Below are 22,071 nucleotides of genomic sequence, written 5' to 3'. Positions count from 1 at the left end.
GAGTAATTTTTGTCCTTCAAAATTTTTTCATATTTTATTATTTTTATCTTAGAACATAGGGCTAATCGTTTTTCACAGAAGGTTAGTGCTCATCCAATTTCATGGGGTTATTGGTTCACATCACAGATGTAAAAAATGCAAGTGTTGGTTATTTCATCTTTTCTAAAAATACAGACTGCTGCAGGACAGAGTAATGGTATTTGGCTTATCTCTCAAGCACAAATATAACTAGGAGACCACTGGTGCATTTTAGGAAAATAGTACTAATTTCTCTTGTGAAATGCCAATCTCATTACAGCATTCTCTCAGCTGCAGTCCTTCTCAAAGGAGTATTAATATCAAGTGCTTATATTCTTTCAAGAAGTAAAATATATATGCAACATTACTGAACTTTTTCTACCTATTAATAGGTCACCTGAGGGCAGTTCTCTGTCTCTCCAAGTCCGGAGGAGGTAAGATTTCACCTCAGAAGGGACAGATTCTAGGGACAGAAACAGGTGAGACAATGTCTGTGCTATCCTATGGATCATCCTTTTGTCTTTCATTAAATACTCAGGTAGTGAATGATGGAGAAATTAACCTTTCCTACACTTAACTGTCTGAAAATGAGGTGCAGAATCTGAACAAATACATTTCCTTCACTTGGGAATTTCAGTTTAGTGCTACAACAGTGAAGTTGATTTTAACACAAATCTCACTTGTTTTAAAGATGACTGAAAAACTAATTGGCATGTCCAGCTGGAAAATGTCTCTTTTATTAGTGTTTAAGTTTCAGTCACACTTCAGCGATCATAGTATGCAGATAAAAATTCAGATAGTTAAAGATATCTGCAAATAGGAGCAAAGAATTTGGGATCTGCCAGTATAAAATGCTAAAAAAAAAAAAAAAAAAAAAAAAAAAAAGAACAATAAAAATAATAATTAAAAAAAAAAATATGGAGAATTTCTATAATCTTCAGACCAAAAAAGAATGCAATAATTCTGTATATGATAAATGTGTAGTTCACATAATACATACTAATTAGTTTGTGAGTAACAGGAATAGAGTACATGTTTCTCTGCTTATAACGGCCTCACTAAATAGTATTTTTTATATTAATTGTAGAATGATTCTTTCATCTCAGATGATAATGAGGCCTGTATACAACAGCAGACTTTACACTGCTTTCTGCCAGTCCCTGTCAGGCTGAATGTAGGCCAAAGAGTTTGTGGATGTCAGCAATGAATGTCTGTCCCTGGATGCTGGTCCTGACTAAGCATGAGCAAATTAGGTGCAAAGCAGCATTAGCTTGAGTTCCAAACAAAGGAAAAACAAACAATCCTCCAAGACATTATGCAGATGCTTCTCAGAAAGTCCAAATTCGTTTGAAAATAAAGTTTATTTACAGAAGTCTATGTTTTGTAAAAATAACGCAATTAATCCTGGTCTAGAGATTCGTATTCATAGGCCATTTGAATCCATGTCTATGGCATTAGTTGCAGAGAAATCTGCTGATATTAATTAAGTCCAAAAATGCCAATTATTTCTGTCGCCAGTAAGAAATGACTAGAGATAAGGTTTTCTTGGTTTTGTTGTTATTTGTTTCATTAGTTAACTGCTTCATGAGTTACCAGGTGATTCATTACTGGGAGTGGAGCAAAACTGTGATTTTCCAGTAGCTCACCCAGATAAAGATCACCTTTTAGTCTGATAACCTGCACTGAAACCAAATAGAGGAGAAATGATTGTGGTACTCTGTGATCTGTAACAAAATGCCACAATTTAAAGGAGCAGAAATATAGTTATTTCTTTCACATTGAATGGCCAGTAAAAATCTATGGTCCTGTGATTTATTTTGGTTAGGATAAAAAAGTAGCGATGGAGTTTTTTTACTTTGAAATAAGTCTATTCTCATGTACGTGAGGCATTGAAAGAAATAGTTTGCACTATACCTGAAGAAATCAGACGTCAACAAATGACCAACACTAACCTTTAAATTCTTGCTTCTCAGTTGTGTTTTGTCTCATCTTACTCTTTTTTTTTTTTTTTAAATCTTTTTCTTTATTCTTTGTGTCTGATGTTATGATTTGTCTCACTTCTTTTGTTTTGTCACATTTACCTATGCAAAAATAATAGGTTGCCCCCAAAGGGTATTGCTTATAACTTCTTAATTAGTGAAGTGATTTACAACAAGAATCACACTCAATAATGCAAAGTTCTAATCAGGTCACACTGCAAATTATACTATATTATTAGCAACAAAATGTTATGTCAATTTGTATGTATTTATTTGGAACTGAACTAGGCGAGAGATGTTAAAAACAAGAAGAAATACTATAGATACATAGGTCGGAAAAGACAGTCCAAAGGGAGCATACCTCCTCTGCTAAATGAGAAAGGAGCACTGCTAGAACAGACATGGAGAAGACTGAGGTACACAATGAGTTCTTTGCCTCAGTCTCCTCTGACAGCTAGGATTCTCACATCCATGAACATCACACCACTGAACCTCTAGTTGGGAACTGGGGGAGCAAATTTCCCCCACTTAAGAGCAGAGCAAGTCCAAGATGAACTTATGAGACTGAATGTGCACAAGTCCATGGGACTGGATGACGTGAAACCCATATTCCTAAGGGATTTTGCTGATATGGTTGCTAAGCCACTCTCCACTATATTTGAAAAGTTGTGACTGTCAGGGGAAGTCTCCAGGAACTGAAGAAAGGGAAACACTACTCTTATTTACAAGAAAGGGAGGAAGGAGGACCGAGGGAATTACAGGGTCATGAGCCTCACTCTGTGCCTGAGAAGATCATGGAACAGATCCTCCTGGAAAGCATGTTAAGGCACATGAGGGATGAACAGGTGATCCAAAACAGCCAGAATGATTTCACCAAGGGAAGGTGGTACCTAAGCAATCTGGTGGTCTTCTATAATAGAGTAATGGCATCAGTGAACAAAAGAAAGGCAAATAATGTCATCTACCTGGATTTCTGCAAGGGCTTTGACACAGTTCCCCACCACAAACATATCTTTAAATTGGAAAGATATGGACTTGAAGGGTGGACTATTCAGTGGGTAGGGAATTGGTGGGAAGGTCGCAGTCAGAGGATTGCGGTCAATGGCTCAATATCCAGATGGAGGCCAGGAAAGAAAAATGTCCCCCAGGGATCTGTCTCGTGTCCAGTACACTTCAACATCTTTATCATTGGCATAGATGATGAGATTAAGTGCACCCTCAGCAAGTTTTGCAATGACACCAAGCTGAGTGGTGAGGCTGATACAGCAGAAGGAAGGAATGCCATCCTAAGAGATCTTGACAGACTCAAAAGTGGGCCCTTGTGAACCTAATGAGATTTAACAAAGCAAAGTGCAAGATTTTGCACTTGGTTTGAGGTAATTCCAGATACGTATACAAGCTGGGAGAAGAAATCCTTGAGAATACCCCTACTGAGAAGGATTTAGGCGTCCTGATAGATGAAAAACAAGCTAGCAGTGTGAGTATGCAGCACAAAAAGCCAATAGTATCCTGGTTCCATCAGAAGAGGTGTTGTTATTAGTGCAAGGGACGTGATTGTCTCCCTCTACTCTGCTCCCGTGAGGCCTCATCTGGAATACTGTGTCCAAGTCTGGAGCCCCCAACACAGGAAAGATGTGGAGTTTTTGGAGAGAGTCCAGAGGAAGTCCATGAAGATGACCGAGGGACTGGAGCACCTCTCTTATGAGGATAGGCTGAAGGAACTGGGCTTGTTCAGCCTGAACAACAGAAGGCTGCAAGAGACCTCCTTGCAGCCTTTCCATATTTGAAGGAAGTTTATAAGCATGAGGGAAGTAAACTTTTTACATGGGTTGATACTGATAGGAGAAGGGGGAATGGATGTAAACTGAAGGAGGGGAGATTTAGATTAGATGTCAGTGGAAAGTGTTTCTCCTGAAAAGTGGTGAGGTGCTGGAAGAGATTGCTCAGAGAGGATGTGAATGCGCCATCCCTGGAGATATTTAAGGTCAGGTTGGATGGGGCCCTGGGCAGTCTGATCTACTACTTGATCTAGAGATTCTTCCCGTGGCAGGGGGTTTGGAACTTGGTGATCCCTGGGGTCCCTTACAATACAAGCCATTTTATGATTATACGGTACCATACTTAACATTATAAACTATATATACAAAATAGAAGGTAGCTCATTGGTCAGTATTTATAATACCTTGAACTGTCTTACTAGGCAAATTCATGTTTGCCTTTCATCAGATGCTTATATGAAGAAAACCAAATTGGTCTATATAATCAAATAATCAGCACAAAAATTAAGAAAATATTAATTTTTAGCACATGTATAACCACCTCCAGAATGAAGATCTCAAGATTTCCAACAAACTCAGCTGTTGAAATAGTAGAAAGTATTTGATAATGAATGTAAAATTTGTTGCAAATAGAAATATTACCAACATAGTATGGCATCTGTATACATTCAAATTCAGTGAACAGTGATTATCAATTCATATGAAAGAAAGGAGAAAATACCTGATATAGGAAAGAAGTTGACAGTGAGTATCACAGCAACAGGAGCACAAACATTCTTGTCATTTGTAAAACAGATTCAACGACTCATTTCAGTGTTATCGGTGATTGATCTAATGCCCATATTCTTAGATATGTATTAATTTCCAAAGCACCTAGCAGCAAGAACAATGCAGATCATTGTGATTTGACAGCATAGCAATAATATACAACAATAACAACAGTAACAATTGCAACAACATAATGCTTATACGGATCATATTCTATGTTGGAATAACTGTACCAATATTAACTAATTAACATAAACTAATGATATTCCTTTACTATCTCACAATACTAATAAAAGCACATTACTTCTCTGTCTACACTTTCATGTTCTTAGCTCTTTGCTTTTGAGCATATTATGGTAAACTTTAGAAATCAGTTTGTAAGGCTAAGAAAGATGCATGCAGACAATATATTTTACAAATTCCACCTTAAACACTGTCTGATGCAGAATGTAGACAATTGTCCTTAAAATTGGGTATGTCATAAAGCTTGCACCTGTGCGATATTGTGAGTTAAACATTGAAGGAACCAAAAGAAATGCTGATAAAATTAGAGCTGGTCAGAATTATTCTGAGAGTAGTTTACTGCCACAGAATGACAGTCTCTCAAAAATCTTCTATCATGCAGTCCAGTTCACATGCTGGGATTTTCTGAGTAGGAAAAGCCTGCAGATAAGGTTCAAGAACATCCAGAGACCTTAACTCTGAGTTAAGCCCCGTAGTTTTAATGTCCAGAGATTTATAAAATAGTGTAGCAATTTCTCTTTGTGCCTAGGGCTGAAAAACTATGAATTTTTCAGAATTTTTCAGAATTTTATGCTTTTATGACAGTGCCCTTCAGCTGTTGTCCCTGACTGCTTACACTGCCTGTTCACGTGAGCTTGCTGACTCAAGATCTGGCTTCTAAATCCAGGGTAAGGCAGCTAGATCTGCTGATGGGGATATTTGGAGATAAAAGAAATGGAAGAGTTGCTTGTTCCCTATCAGTGCATTGTAGTCAAAGCCAGCTGGTGCAGGCAGTTCCAGCTGAGTTGAGTTTCAACAGAGTTACTAAGATCATTGGTGAATGACATTTGGACTTTGATGTCAGTGGGGACATTCAAAAGATGTCCAATCCTAAATTTCAGAAATTCAGTAGTCTAAAACTAAGTTGTGCATTCCCTAACTTTATGCCTGTAATTCAGATAAAACTCTTCAAGAGTTTTGATTTACTTTCTTTTTAAACTTTTGAAATAACATCTTATTTACTAGGTAGGTGGGAGCTTAATTAAGCAGACACTGTAGAACACTTCTTAAAAGTTCAGATATAACTGCCAAGATTTATTTCCTATAATTTCAGTTTCATTGCCAGCTCTTGTTTGCTAGTAAGCCTCTTGGACATGTCTCACAACTTAATGCTACTGTTGCTATACTTTCACTGCCACCTTGTGTAACCCCAGTTTGTCCCATATTTTGCAAGAGAAAATATGGCAAGGGGCTATTATTTCTATGTTCATATAATATTGAGCAAAATAGCACCCAGTTGGCTTCTTTGAAACACGCTCTACAAATGCTAAGCACCAATATTACAATTGTTATTGTACTGTGGTTATTATTTTATTTATTACAATTATTAGTATTATATAATGATATACTTAATATTTGTAAGTCATTACATGTGCATTGAACTTCTGCTACACTGTAATATAATATCTTAAGATTGCACAATACACATGTTGATTATTCTATCCATGCGCTCATGTGGTGTTTAAAGATGTATTTAAATTATACATCTGCTGTACCAGAACCAAATAGTATATATTAGTAGAAAATAATTAAAAGACCATATGTATCTATATGTCTGCATTAATTCTCTAGATATTGTTGACTTTCTGGAAACAACCTTATTTTAATCAAGCTGGTTGATCCTGTTGCAAAACTTCAAGAGTCGAGTTGGCTGATCTTATAGGGATAGGAGCCAGGCTGGCAGAGCAGTGCCCTCACCAACATGGACACATTCCCAGTATGTGCAAACTAGAATAATGTAAGTCCAGTGAAGGGTAGCCTGGGGCAACCAGGACCCCAGGCATTCCCGTATACATCTGCAGTAACCATACAGGATTGAGAAGGGAGCAGAAGAAACCAGCAAAGCATGGTCAGAGCCATGAAGGCTGTGGCCAGGCACAGTTGCACATGCAGTGTATCAGAGGCAGAGAAGGAAAGGGAAGAGCTAGGATGTGCTCTTGAGAGTTACGCCCAGGTGCGGCTCTCCAGCTTGGAGGAGGCTCTCTTCCCAGGGCTCCGTGCATATCTATGTGCCCAATGACTGCTGTTCCAGCGCTCACAACAGGCACTTCCAGTGAAACCCTACATGGGAGCACAAACTTTGTGTATTCAGGCTTAATACTTGTACCTGGAAGGTTCCCGTGGGATTATCTGGATGTAGCCCATGTGTGCTCTGACTTGCTAGACAGCTCCTGCTGAAAATGTGAACTCATTCCCAAGCAGTCCCAAGAATAAAATAAAACCCAAAATGTTGCTTGAAATATCTGGGAAAGGATAATGAAAAAAAAAATTAACTCAAACACTGATGTAGTGGACATGATGAGGACATAATGACATGAGTGTTCGTGTGTTCGTAATATTTTCTTTGCTCCTTGTCCTTTCTTAACCAAACGATGAGCATCCAGAAGAAACTACTTCCAACATTACAGTACCCTCTGGCTTCTCTGTCACTTCCCGATCTCACCAGTACCCCTCACTGACCTCCCCAGCTCTGATGCCAATGTGTTGGATCACCCAAAGACCTTCCAAATGTGGTATTTTCTTCTCTTTCATCATCCCCAAAATCCTTAATAACAGTATCAACCTCTTCCCATTGAATTTAATTTCTATCTTCCCTTGTTCTTGCCACCCTCCCTTCTAAGCAATTAAAAGGATCAGAGGAAAAACCCAGATTTTTGCAATGTTTTACAAATCTTTAAGGGTTTGATGGACTCAATTCTGAGTTAGATGATAAAGTTTGTCCTGATTTGAGCCCAATTCTATTATCATCTGCCTTAGGAAATCCTAATTCAGAAGGTAAATTGGAAGGAAAAAATAGCGCAGAGAAAAGAAAAGCTTGTACACTCTTACACATGTGCAAGAGCCCAGATGTACAAACCTTATTTGTAACTACTGAAATTTGGCAGCTTTATGTCTTTGAGAGTTTATTGTAAATGTAAAGTGGGTGAAAGGTATTGTCCTCAGAGGCTTGTGTCTGCTATTCATATCACCTTCCTAAACATGGGTGAACATGGGAATAAACATTTTCATTGGAAAGTGAGAAGAACATGCATATATATAGGTTAGTAAACAGATGGTGGCCCTGAACTCCTGGCTTTAGAGATGAATTCATATTTCACCTTTTGACTGAAATAAGAAATCACAGGAAGAAGGGAGGACCAGGATATCACAGCTGCTGTTTCTGATATCACACTTAGTCTTCTCTTATTCTAGTATCTTGGAATTATGTTCAACTTATACTGTGCTCCATTGTCTCTTTTGTGGACTCGGGCCTTCGTAAACTGATTTTTTAATGGCATAAGTTGCTGAGAAGTATATACTTGCAATATTTCAGCTGTAAACTGGATAGGGAATTTTAATGTAATATTGTATTTTTTTACCTGAGCTGGTATACATTTGACTGATTTTAAGCTAGTGGGAAAGGGATGAACAACTAGAAGTTGCATGAACAAATTCTGCTGTTTATCCCTCATCTGGACTGGACTCAGTGACTTAAAAAAACGTGCAGTTAAGTTAAACTGCATACTTCCTACTCTCAATTTGGTTTTGTATGTATAAAGTTTAAAAGTTTCTACTTTAACAAACTGACAAAATGCCCTTATAATATAAGCATCTCTCAGCTCATAAATATATATTTAACAGTTCTTTGATAACTCTTTACTTGAAGGATGTAATCCTTAGTTCAACTGATTTTTTTAATCTCATATTACATCCTTGTATTGCTTATTTTTTACTATTTATTGTATAGGAAGTAACCTTGATGAGAATTCCAGAAACTCATCGTTCTTAAATAGATATACTGATTTTCAGGTTTTAACTCTGTCTAGAAACTATAGCTCTTTGATAGCATATACAGGATTAATACATTAGCTGGAAAAAAAAAGAAAAAAAAAAAGTGTGATTTAAAAGGAAACAATATAAACACCTAATAGAAACATTCCAGATACAACATAGAGATACCAGAAAATTCTGGATGCTATTTATGGTAGAAGTCTCTTCTGCAAATTAAATCTAAGTGTAAAACCATTAAGGAAATGAAAAAACTTTCTGTAATGAACTTGTTTCAGAAGACATTAAAACATTTTACAGTAAAATAAAAGTATTTTATTACTCACAAACCAGGCATCACAGCAACCCTAATATTTCTATTCATAAGTGAGTATTTTTATGTGGTAACATGATCTATATAATCCTTTTTAAAATAAGAATATTTAAAATTTAATCATTTAATGTATATATTTAGAATTTACTGCTTGCTTTAGTGTTCTTCTAAAGCTGGGTCATATCATGCTAAAGTCCTTTCAATTTCTTACAACCTTGACATTTCTTCTGCATCTGTTGATATCATCAGCCTGTAAAACTTAGAAGAAGGAAGTTCCATTTCCAAGTCCAGAGAAGAGTGATTATGAATTCAATATGCCAACAGAGAAATTCAGACAGAGGTCAAGTATCCGGTATCCTATTAGTATGTAGGACTAGTGTAAGTCTTCCAGAATTTTTTAAGTCATCTCAGTTCGGCTTTAGGAGAACTTCTGGACACATCTGTTTTTAGGTTTAAATTTTAAAAAGACAGCTTCCAAAAAAATATGTTTTTTTTACAAATCAAACACTGTAGCAACCAGCTTTAAAGGAAAATCATTTTTTTCCAGAAGTAAACCAGTCTAGCAAAATTCTGTTCATACTGAAATGAGCTGCAAATCTCCAGGTATCTTTATAGGAGTGAAAGTTTTACCAGATTATAGAAAACTGAGTTGGAAGCTGGAGGAAAGTGCATTCCAACTTGGCAATCAATGAAAAACCACTGTTTCAAACATATTGAAACTGGTGAAAAACTAATTGATTATGATGGAAAGAAGGCATTGACTTTTTTCCATATGATAACCTTTATTTAAAGTCAGCTAGGTTCAGACAAGGGATGAGCAGAGAATGGGAAATCTTCTATAGAGTTGCCACGTTAAGTTTCCAATGAGCTGAAAGCTATCAGATTTGTTTCTTTATATAGACATTACTCTAGTGTGCAACTAACCAAAGAATTGACTTTAATATTTAGATTCAGATTTCATATCAGCATAAAAACCTGGAAATTTAGTACAATCAATGATCAGAGTGCCTTTTTTTTCCCTGAATGATCTACAGGCGTGCTGTAAAATTGGACAATATGTTTTAAAAATATTTTGTCTGCAGATTTCCTAGGACTGAACATTCTTGGTATAACCTAAAGCCATTACACTAGCTATAGCTTTCTTTCAGTAGATAATTACTGAAAAATATATTTTCTAGGGACATTTAAATCAGAAAAAGACGCAAAAGGTGATTCACAGGCAGCATGTCTCTGTATGCTTTGTAGATACTTCCACCATTTGAATTTTGTAGATGAAAATAAGTTGCAGTCAAGACTGAGTAAAGATGACTGCAAGCCATTGTTCCTACTGTGTGATGTGTTTTACTTTACTGTCAATAACACTGAGATTCTATCAAACCAATCAGGCTGGTTGAAACAAAAATACAAGAGAGGAGAAAAAGGGAGGTCAATAATGGCAAGAAAAAGATGACATCTTCTGATATGCTGAGTGGTGATCCTCTAATTGTTTTCATAAATATGAAAACTGACATTATCCTAGCACAGAGACACAGCACAAGGAATGCAAAAAGGATAAAGTACTTTAAATGAGCTTCAAATTCTATTCAAACTAATAAGAGTTCTCTGACTGAATTCATGAGGGTGTAGCTGAGATTTGGATTGATGCATCCACTCCAAATGAATATTGCTCTCTTACAAAAAAAAAAAAAAGTTACTGATAGGCCTTGATTGCTATCTGTTTTCCATATGACTACTCTTCCACTGTTTGATAAATAATGAAAAGGATTTTAACCTTGAAAGAAGCTGGAAAAACTTGTGAGAGATAAAGCTCCATCAGAGAACAGTGTCTATTAGGAAGTCTGTACTATGGCAATGACTGATTCCCAGATGAATCACCTTCATATATACTTTTGAAACCCATTTGCCTGATAGAAATCTTGGTGACCTCAGCAAGGCGATATTTCTGATATTTTTGTTTACATCCTCTTTATTCACAGCTCAATGTATCACTTCTCTTGGAGTATTACTAACTTTTTTTCCTATAAGCGTATGTATGGGCTTATGAATTTTTAATACCACAAGCCAACTTTCATATTAAGAAAAGTTTTGTTTATATGGATGTAGATATGATTTGAAATGATAGCCCTAGAAAGAAAAGAAAATGATGTAACTTTCATAATGATATCAGGTTATAATACCACTCCCAACTTATCTTTGTATAGATTAAAATGCAGAAGCTTTACTTTAACAAATGGTGAAATAGAAAAAAAAAACAATACACAGATGTTTGTCATTTAAACACAGACACAAACACATTTAGAGCACAAAATTCTGCTGTAAACCTCCCTCTACAAAATGATATTTCACTACAGAGCTGTTTTTTATCTACGATGTGAAATAGAAATATTGTAATATATGTCAAGCTTTCAAAGCAAGTTACTGTAATAATTTCCATGCTAACTGGGTGTTTTCTGTTTCTCCATCACTACAGAAAATAAACCATGGAAAGAACTGAAAAAACAACCCAGCAATAATAGGCTCACTTTTTAACACTGCCAATTTGAGATAATAAGTAGGACTCTCCTGATCATTCATAGTATAAATTTGACATATTTATCATGTATGAAAGATAACCCTACATTAACTTTTGTTCAATTAGATTACTTTTCATATAAAAAGGATAAGGTTTGCAAATTACAAATTGTCCCATAACCTCACAAACTCAGCTCGTGTTCCACTTGAATATACTATGTTTATGCAAAGTTGTCTAATTTAGCCCTTTTTCCTGTAAGAAAAGTTTTCCTAGTATGTAACAGAAATAATCACCTACAATATTGGACACAAATAGAATTTAATCATTTAATGCTGCAAGAATAAGATGCACAAATTTCAGATCTTGAAAAGTTGCTTTCAGTTGCTTCCAATTCCTTAAGGAAACACCTATGTTTTTGACATTACTTCCATCCAGACAGCTGTAGTTGAGATCTGGCCTCTTAAAAAAGACAGTCTTTGCAGTTTTTACTATTCTGAGCAGCTTCATCTTTCTTTGTGATTCAGTGTCTGTGCTCCACACACCTTGCCTGCATGTAGGATTTACTTACCCAGTATTTATTAACTACTTGGATTTGTAGACTTCTCAGTCATGACACGTGGTAAGGTGCTCTAGTGAACGCTTACCATACCCCACAGAATAAGCTTGTAGACATGGTTCTATCCCTGTAAAGAAAGTGCATAATATTATCAAGTGTGGAAATGAAAGCAACTGTACATTTCAGTTCAGCACTGTTTTATTTGCGTTTCAATGAAAACCACTGCTGATGCTGAAATACTCCTCAGGTACCTTGGGAAATGGGGGTCAAAAATATATATGTAAGTATTCCACAGTGTTACAGCAGTGACTCTTTCTTCCTTGAGAATGCAATACCCTGCTGGAAGCTGACTCCCAGGTCTCTTGCTTTTGTGCAGGGTTTGTACCCATCCAACACAGCAAGATGCTGAGCACTGCTACACTCCAGAACAGGCTTCAAAAGACAGAAATCTGTGTCATCCACATTAAATACTTTTCATATTTATTTTTAATCCAATATCTCAGAGATCAGAGAGAAGGGAATTGTAACTCCCTTCCTTTGGACTCAAGGTTGGTTGGGGATCCTGCCTTCCAGAATAAGATCTCTGTTAAGAGAACTTCCATAATGGTAAACTCTTATGCAGTTTTCCAGCATCAAAAGTGTAAAAATAAATTATTAAAATACGTAACAAACATACATTAGTTATGTGAAAGAGGGAGACATCAACAGCCTTCGAGTTATTTGTAACAAAACTTTGTGAGGGATCCAGCAGAAGAGAAAAAACAAGAGTGCTAATTTTTGAAAACAGGGCTTTCCTTTCCATAATGGAACAACAAAAAAAGAAAAGATGGAGATAACTTGTTTCTGAGTAAGTATTCTCATTCCAAAATGCTGATTGATGCCTTTCATTTAAAGTGAATACATAGTATAATTTTTAAGGACAAGTATGCCTTTTTTTTTTTAAATCAAAAATAATTTATGAATAAAAAAATGTTTTGTGACTCCAAAAACAAATTCAGTATTTACATTGCCTTCCAGTGTACTCCGGATGAATATTTTCAGCCATTGCACTGTTTTATCTTTTTCAATAGAAAAATAGTAAATTTCAGTAAGTTCTATAGATAGTCTCAACTGTGTTTTTCATGTGAATTCAAAATTAAAAATTTCAACTCTTTGCTTGACGGACCGTTAGAAGATTTAAAAATCAAATTTAGTTCTAAATGCCTGTTTTTACAACCAGAAAAAAAATTGTGTTTTGGGAATCAAGTTTTTACCATACTCAGTAAAAGCACGTGTTTTTATGAAGTGTTAATCAGAAAGCATGTCAGATCTGCCTGGAATGCAATCTGTGGATCAAAGGACTAGGACTAGGAAGAAAAATAACTTTTTTTTTTTTTTTTTTTTTTTTTTTGTCAGCTATACTTCCTGCTTGTTCTTAATATAAATATCATTGTTCCTCTTTTATTTTTAAAACAAAGTTGCAAAGTTTTGACTTGTCATTTCAATTAACTTCAATACATAAAAGCACACAGTGATTTAATAAGGCAGAGATCAGGAGCAGAATGTTCAATTCTTTGCTAGCTTACAGTGGATGCAGCTTGAACATAGATCACTTTGTCATAAACTGTATTTAAGTCTGGCTTTCTGCTTCAAGACACTAAGGAGAAAAATTCGACACTGGCTACATTTTACAAATACACACTGGAATGAAACCTGCCACAATTAGGGATGAACAGATTTTAAAGTGAGTTGCACTGAACCATCAGAAGGTAATAAAAGTTACATATTCTCTAGGATAATCAATCCTTCTGCTGCTCACCAAAACTTGGACCTGGATGTCAGCTATCCAATAAAGTGTCTGCTATTTGTCAGGAAACCCTGTCAGAAGCATTTCTTTTGCTTTGCAGATATAAATATGAAAAACAGACTTCAGACACATGGGAGTGTCATTTCTTTTCATGTCTGCAAAATGAATTTCTGTGTCTGAAACGTCCCTTCTGCAAATGGTTTGTGCTCTAGGAAGGAGATTTCAGAAAGTTTTTAACAGCTCTGAAGGTGGATAATGAGAGAGAAACACTTCTTTTCCAGAGTTATATTATATTTTCATGAATTGTGGCCACGTGCCAGAGGTCTTGGTAATCACTATTCTGAGCCTTCAAATGGTTTCTAGGGGTTAAATGCAAAATAATTGCTTTGAACAGATCTTTTCACCCTGCAGTTAATTTTCTCATGAGATTTGTGAAATTGGACACACAAAAATCTTATTCTTAGGGAATATGATTTGAGTAGTTCAACTCATTTGAAAAAGCTTTATGAAACTGCAGTGAAAAAAATCCTCTTGTTATTTCCTAGAATTTGTGTTTTTATTATTGTTTAGAACTAAAAAAAATATTTCCTCTATTCCATGTTTTTTGTGCTCAAAGATACTGTTGAAACCCTGGGGGCAAAGTTTTGGGTGGAAATGGTCCACTAACTATATCTGAGATTAACTTGAAAGTCTGCATATGATTACCAGATGATCTCAAGTTCACTGGCTTTAGGACTATGCAGTAAGTGTGAACATGACAGTCACCACCACATGCTGAAAAGCAAGGGTAAGTCTAGAGTCCTTAGGAGACAATGTTCTCCAGATTTGAATATGCCCACAGAGAGGAAGCATTTAGCTGTGGAGGATGTGCCAGTTGTCTCCAGGAATGTGTTTGTCACCTAGCATAAAGGCTTTTGTTACCTACAAGCAGCCAGCGAGGGGTCCAACATCCCATCCATTCTACCCCAACCATGAAACATATGCTCTTCCTCACATCCAGAAGTAGACAGATAAAATGCTGGGGAAGCTCTTTTAGTGAAATACTTTTTTGTTGTCAGGTTACAACAGAATCTCTATCAGCATAGTGTGGAATTTGTAAGATGTACTTTATTTTTAATCATTTAGAATTGCTTCCTTTAGGAAATGTTCTTTTTTTTTTTTTTTTTTTTTTTTCCCTGTAAAATATTTTAGTTTCTTAACTGAAATTCCAAATATATATATATATATTAAAATTAAACAAAAATAATTCTGCTCTTAAATGGAAATAGGCCATTTTCTTTATGTCCTCATGTGACCTGTATATTAGTTACCAACAAAACAATTGTTGAAGATTAAAATCATTGCAAATACAATCTACCAATCCAAACTGGCAAAAGAGCAAACATGGAAGGCAAATGTGAAAATAAAAATAACAAATGAACTAACATGCATGGTTTTACTGGTTATAAATCAACATTTCTGGTCATGGCAGCACTCTAAAAAAAAGTTCTCAGATATTTTGCAGAAAGATTAAGGGGCCCTTGAATTTATAGTGCTTGTGAAAAACTTCTTGTAGAGATGTACTATTGGGATTATAAAGATCCTTTAGCAATGATTAATTGATATCTTTCAAAATGTAAGTATAGCTGGTTTGGAAACTGAATTTCACAGACAGAGATATCAAGTACAATTTCATTTCAGGTTTAAATCCCTTTCAGCAATTTTAGTATTTCCTGAAAATTATTACCTAAGGGCAGGTCTCTGCAATCTCTCACATGCAGGGAAGTTTGAAAAGAACAAAAAAATTTTTAAGACAACAATTATATGATATACTTTTTCTGGAAAGCTAACTTGAGCATCAATTTCTATGTCAGAGTTGACAGAATTTTTCTGAGTTTGGGAAGTAGGATGAAAACCTCACTTTCCCTGCTTACCTTGAAAAAAGGGAGGGGGTAAGGGTAGCAGGAGGGGGAATTCTTGGTCAGCTAATGATGAATAACTCCAAAGTATTGCTCAAGTCCAAAGTCAGTCAAGTCAGTGTACAGATTTAGCAGAAAATTTCAGAAAGGATCTCATCTGAAGGGCCAGAGTACGCCTACTTGACTTTGCATTGCAAGCTGGAAAAGTTACTGATTCATTTGCTAATTCTAATTTGTTGTGTGGTTTAAATTGATGATTCTAATAACAATTTGCATTTTAAAGAAGATGAGACAATGGTATCAATTCCCATCAAAAAGTCATATTGGAAACATTTATTAAATCATAGTATTGGAGATACTATAATGTTTTGTCATCCTTAAACAAGAAATGTCACAGAAATAGGATATTTCAATAGGAAGTATTGATATGGTGGTAGTTGATAAATGCTGATTTATTTTTAAAAAGTAACCACAACGATCACTAATTATAGACAGGAAAATAATGGAATTGCCATACTGAGTGTGTTATTTGTTTCATGATATATAAATGTTAATCATATACTGTCATTTACAATATATGAAGATATATTAACTACCCTACCATCAACAAGTGATTAAAAGGGAGCTGTATTGCCCATCCTTTTCTAGAACTGAGAGCTAATATAATTATTTAACAATTCTACTTCTTAATGCAGTGAATGTAGAAAAGTTTTCTATTTAAATTATTCATTTTATGAGAGACAGTCCCTAGCATTTTGCATGTGTTTATGGGTAGGACCTTCTCAGCCGTGAAGCTTGCAGTGGAATCTGCCTTTAAAAGGATCTTCATTTGCCCCTCACTTATTTTTGTGTATCAGAATGAACTTGAACAACCATTTTTATCACAAATGTCTGATCCTGAGCACCTCTGAGACTTTGGCAGCATCTTATCTGAGCTAATCCAATGCAGTATGTCTGCCATCAGTCTTGCTAATGTTATCGCTAAAGACTTTTCTCTTAAAAACAGGGCTCTCCAGACATCTTTCTTGTCCTTCATTTAAGTATATGAAAGATGAATCAGGCCTCTGACATTTGTCATTTGTAGTGGATACTAATACAAATATTCTATTGCTTCTTTATTAACTTTAATTCCAATTACACAGAACAGGTTTTTAAAAATCTGCGATTTTATTTGAAAAAGGTACCAGGAGAACTGAACTCAAAGCATCTGTTTTATACCAAATGATCACACATCAATATTTTGTGCTTTTCAAAAACTAATTTTTTTATTGTAAGGGAAAAAGATTGCCATAATGAGAAAATTCATTATTTTTTCTGAAAAAGGTTGTCAATTATTTCTCTATAGTGTCGGACCTATTCTTAAGGGTTGTGATGAACAAAGTCAGGCTGTGGTGTAAGCAGAACAAAGGCAAGCTAAGAAGCATTGTGTCTGAATTATTTTGCACAAGAGCAGTTGAAAGATCAAGGTCTGTGCATTGAATACTGGACTACAGTCTAAGGCCTTTACTAGTATATGTATTTTATAGGTTTGGCTCAAACAAGACAAATTCTATTATTATCAGCTGTTTAAACAAGTGAATGGAATATATACTGAACCAATACACCTTGAGTTAAACCATTATTGCTTTCATAGTATTGTATTGACTTCATATGTTGGGCCCTATGGACACAATATGGATTTGTGACCATTCAGTGGAGTATTTTTAATAAAATGTAGAGTGCAGACTCAAATCATGGTAAACGCTAATGGGTTTTATGCATAGCTCACACAGAAAATTTTAAGAGGTTGTTCCTATAAAGACCATGTGATCTAGTTTGGTAGATGCAACAAGGCAAGTAACTTTAATTCTCCACAGTGTTCAAGTTTCTAAACCTCACCTGAGAATTTGGAGAGTCCTGTTGCGTGAGAATGTTTGATGTTTTGTGTGCTGTTTTATTCTGCCAGGAAATATTAAAATTTATTATTAAAAAAGATTTACTATAGCTGTTTATTTCCCACAGCAGTGATAATAGAACCTCCTATTCACCTACCTCATCTTGGATGAATCAGGGTTTAACACAGTAACATTCTGCACCAGCTTGAGGCTGAACACAGCCGAGAAAGGACTTTTTTTCAGCTCCCTATTTGTCACGGTCTGGCAAGACCAGCAGTAATGAAAAGTCACTCTCCATTTCACTGTACTTTTCTCCAATTCCCTCCTCACACCACTACCTCAAAATGGAGTGTGAAGGGGAGGAAATTGCCTACATTGAGGGCTTTTCAGACAGAAGGGCATTTTCAGTGGTTTTAGCCCTGATGCAGTTTCACATGAAGCACTGTCACTTGAGGTTAGAGAATTTCTTGTATGATAACACTTGTGTTTATTTTCAGGTGGAGGAGATCAGAAACAGAAGATGATAAAAAAATAAATTTATTCTCCAGTTGTTTCACTACCCAGTACTGACAGGGACCTAAATTACAGCCTCTAATCCCCAAACGTGTCTTTCTGGAGTTCAGTCTTAATCTACTGACAGAAACAAAGGAAACCATTCACTTCTTTTCTTCCTCTGCTCATTGCCATTTCTCCTCACTTCCATGTGTTTAATTTCTTCTTATTATATGCTGCTTCTTTTATTTTAGAAACATGTCTCACACATCCTCAAAGGTTTTACAACAGTCTATACTATACTTTTTATTACATCTGGTTATAGCCTCATGAGCTGATTGATTTTAGTGGTGACTGGAATTATTTCAGATTAGATAAGAGAGAACTGTGGGACAGCAAAGTGAGTAAAGAGAGCTGCAATAAAGGGAACAGAAAATACATTCTTCTGAGGAGTTAGTTAACATCTGTTAAGAGGAACACTTTTGAAAATGGACAGTTAAAGTTTTTGTTGTTTTCTTTTTTTCTCTTTCAACATACAACTGCTTCAAATAATTTTGTTGCCATAAATACACTGTTGACCAGTTTCATAATCTTTAAATAGTTAATTAAAAAAAGATGAAAAATTAGCATTAATCCTTTCCAAAGAAAAGAGAGTTTTATTTTCCTTAAAATACCATGTTCTTCTCATCTTTTTTCTTGAAAAAATTATTTAAGCAATCAAATGAGAAAAACTTATTTTTCACATCAATAGACAAAAGCCCAACTCAAAACCAATAATAATAATAATAATAATAATAATAATAAATCTCCTTCTTTAACTGCTTGAAAATTAAAATTCTGAAAACTAATAGTAGCCATCTTGTGACCTACTGCTGAGATCATAATGGTATTTGAAGCATTGTTTTCATGAGCAGAGCCTGCCTAGACAATGCATCATTAGTTCATTGCAATTTCATCATCTGTTAGAAACTTAACTCCTGGGTGAGCCTGAGGCACAGCATGGTCTCACAAAACAAATCAAATTTTTGTGTGCACATGTACTACAAAAGGATGTAGAATAAGCTACAAATACACCTGTCTTAAAAAAGACATTGACTAAGCCTTTTTAAGCTACAATTCCAAACTCTTATCCTGCACAGCTATGCTTTAAAATGGCCTTCATTTCTCATTTAAGGTTGCAGGAAGAGGGGGGTAGAAGGGTGGTGGAGCTGGGGGGGACGGACAGACAGGAATATAAAGCAAAAATCTTGTAAAAAGCATTGCCATTGTCCTATTGCAGTTTTTCACTGTGATTCAGCATCCTTGGGGAAAATAATTGTGGGCAAGGTATTAAAATTGCGGTTTTACTGCTTTTTTCATTGTGCTTTGTTTGGCTTTTAATTCAAAAAACACTGAAAACACTGTGCTGGAGTAACGAAGGTGCAGAGACCTGCAAATTGACTGCTATCTCTGATTTCTGTGTTTTTCTGTAAAGAATTAAAAATCTCAGGTGCCCTCCTTCCAAAGAGTTTAAATGGTGAAATAACTGTTCTTTCTAAGCAAGAGGCACATCTTTGCTTCCAGTGTAAAGGAAGATATTCATCACAGAGAAATCATGGAAGTAGTTTGTTCTTATGCATAGAAACTGCATAAATGTAATGTAATGAAAGGCACGCAAGAACAGATAATCTGGCTGCAATGAACCTTAAAACAAAGGTGTCACGCCAAGATAACAAGTATCTTCTGGGTATGGACAAGCCAGATACAAAAGTTTTTGCGCATTTGATAAAGACATAATTGGGAGTTATTTGCAAATTCTGCAGATGAATTCGCTATGAGCCCTTTAGGAGTGAGTGCTTTGCAGAATCATGGAATGGTTAAGATTGGAAAGGACCACTGTAAGTTATCTTGCCCAGTGCCTCTGCTCAATTGGGGCCACCTAAAGCTTGGCTGTCCAGGTCAACGTCCAAATGACTTCTGAGTATCTCTAATATTAACATGTATGTTAATAGACGTCTGAAAATTTTGAATTCTGGATTTTGGTTGCAGATGACATCCTGGAAGAGAATCCAGAATGCAGCCCTTAGTAGATTACATGGCTGAGCATCTGCAACTATTGAGATGAGATATCTGCAAGAAAAACTAGTCAGTATTGCTTATAGAAAAGCTCAGAGAATAGTACTCTATGGATTAAAAAGAAAAAAAGCTGGGATAGTAAGATTTAGCCCAAGCTGAATTGCTGACTGAAGCAATCTGTATGACATCCTTCATCTGTAGCACTCCTCATAAAAGTACCCACACCTTCAGAGTTCATCTGATTCATGACCTGCCACTCACTGTTGTTCAATTTCTAGCATGGGCAAAGCTAGGGTAGCAAATGAAGGTGTATCAGAGCTGGATGTTAGCTTGACTACATAAGAGCTTGATATGAATCTCTGCAGACTGACATATTCTTAATTTTCAAATGATATTTTCAAAATAAATTACAGAAAAAAAATAGCCACGTAACAATGTATACTGACATGCATATAATAAAGTAGGATCAGTGAATGCACTAGAATAATGTGTGTGACATGTTCCAGCTTAGCCCAAAATTGTTCTGCATCATACCTTCTGTTTTGAAGGTATTTTTTTGAAATCATAACATGAAACAAAAGTTGCAATAAAGCTACATTCTCAGATAAATGACAAGGTATTCTGTTTTCAGATTTTTTTCTGTTTTTATTTTGTAATACATTATGTAAGACAAAGAAGGAGGAAATATTAAGCAGATGATAAAAAGGATCTTGTACATGTAGGACAAGGCAGATTCAGATATTATAAAGTCAAAAAGAACGGTTATTTTGACTTCCTGCATAATGCAAACCATAATGCATATTTGAATTGTTTGTCACTTGATATGGGATACACTTCTAAAAAGCACTGAATTTTGTTTAAAAGTTGTCACTACTCAGTTATCTGATGCACTTCTTCTGAAAGATGTTCCAGTGGTTAACTATGTGGATGTAAATAAATAAATAAATAGTCCAGTCCCCTGTTTCTGCATTTATTTTTCTTCAATTTCCAGTCACCTCAGCCTGTGTTTTCTCTGACTGCAGAAATTGCAGCTGTCAAATATTTCTTCCCTAAGCAGGTACTTGCAAACTCTAAGTTTTCTTTCTCTTTGCTAAACTAGTGCATTTATCTAAGATTTATTTCTATATCAGAACAAAATAAGTTCCAAATGCAGTTATAAATGTGTGAGTAATATTTGGTGAAACTTGCCCCAGGTGCATCTAACCTTCGTTATTGCTCAGAGCTATATATTGAGATGTACAACCCCCTTCCTGAGATCATTCATATGTACAAATGAACTGCAGATTACATGAGCTTTTCTTACTAAACCATGGTTTTTCAATATGTTCAACTATCAAATACTGCAGTTCTGCTTACCCCTATTCTTTCTATAATTTGCATGTTATGCTGAACAAGTGTAATGGTTCAGATGCCATTTTAACTTCCTGTCTAAAGAACAACGCTTTCTTACTGATACAGCATTTTTTCTCCTTTTCAAGGCTGAGTCTGAAATTTAGCAAACCACTGTTAAACACATGTTTACTATGGTCTTTTTATGTACTATTTACTTCCCAAACTTGCTTTCAGTCTTGTGAAAACACTGCTTTTAAACAGTAAATGTGCACAGGTGTGTGAGCGTATTTGTGTAAAGAAAATACACACATTTTCTCTAATCCTTGATATGAAGTGTGAACAAGTCATAATCACTTGACTTCGTGGCTCAGGGCAGCCTGGTCAGGTGGTTGGTGATCCTGCACATAGCAGATGGGTCAAAACTAGATGATCACTGTGGTCCTTCTCAACACAGGCCATTCTATGATTCTGTGATTCTGTGACTTCAATCACTTTACAGATCTCTAATCCCTTCTTTTATTTCTGTCAGGATGGGAGAAAATACTGTTTGTTTTCTTGTTGGAGGTCATATCCCTTGCAGTGTTTAGGAATAGCGCTGTCAGTTTCTCCTCTTCAGCGAATATAAGTGTGTCTCAACAATGAAACAAACACCTGCTTATA

The sequence above is a fragment of the Tetrao urogallus genome, assembly GCF_951394365.1.
Source record: "Tetrao urogallus genome assembly, chromosome: 3".
NCBI lineage: Eukaryota > Metazoa > Chordata > Aves > Galliformes > Phasianidae > Tetrao > Tetrao urogallus.
The sequence above is the reverse complement of the archived record's forward strand: the minus strand, read 5'-3'. Positions refer to the sequence as shown.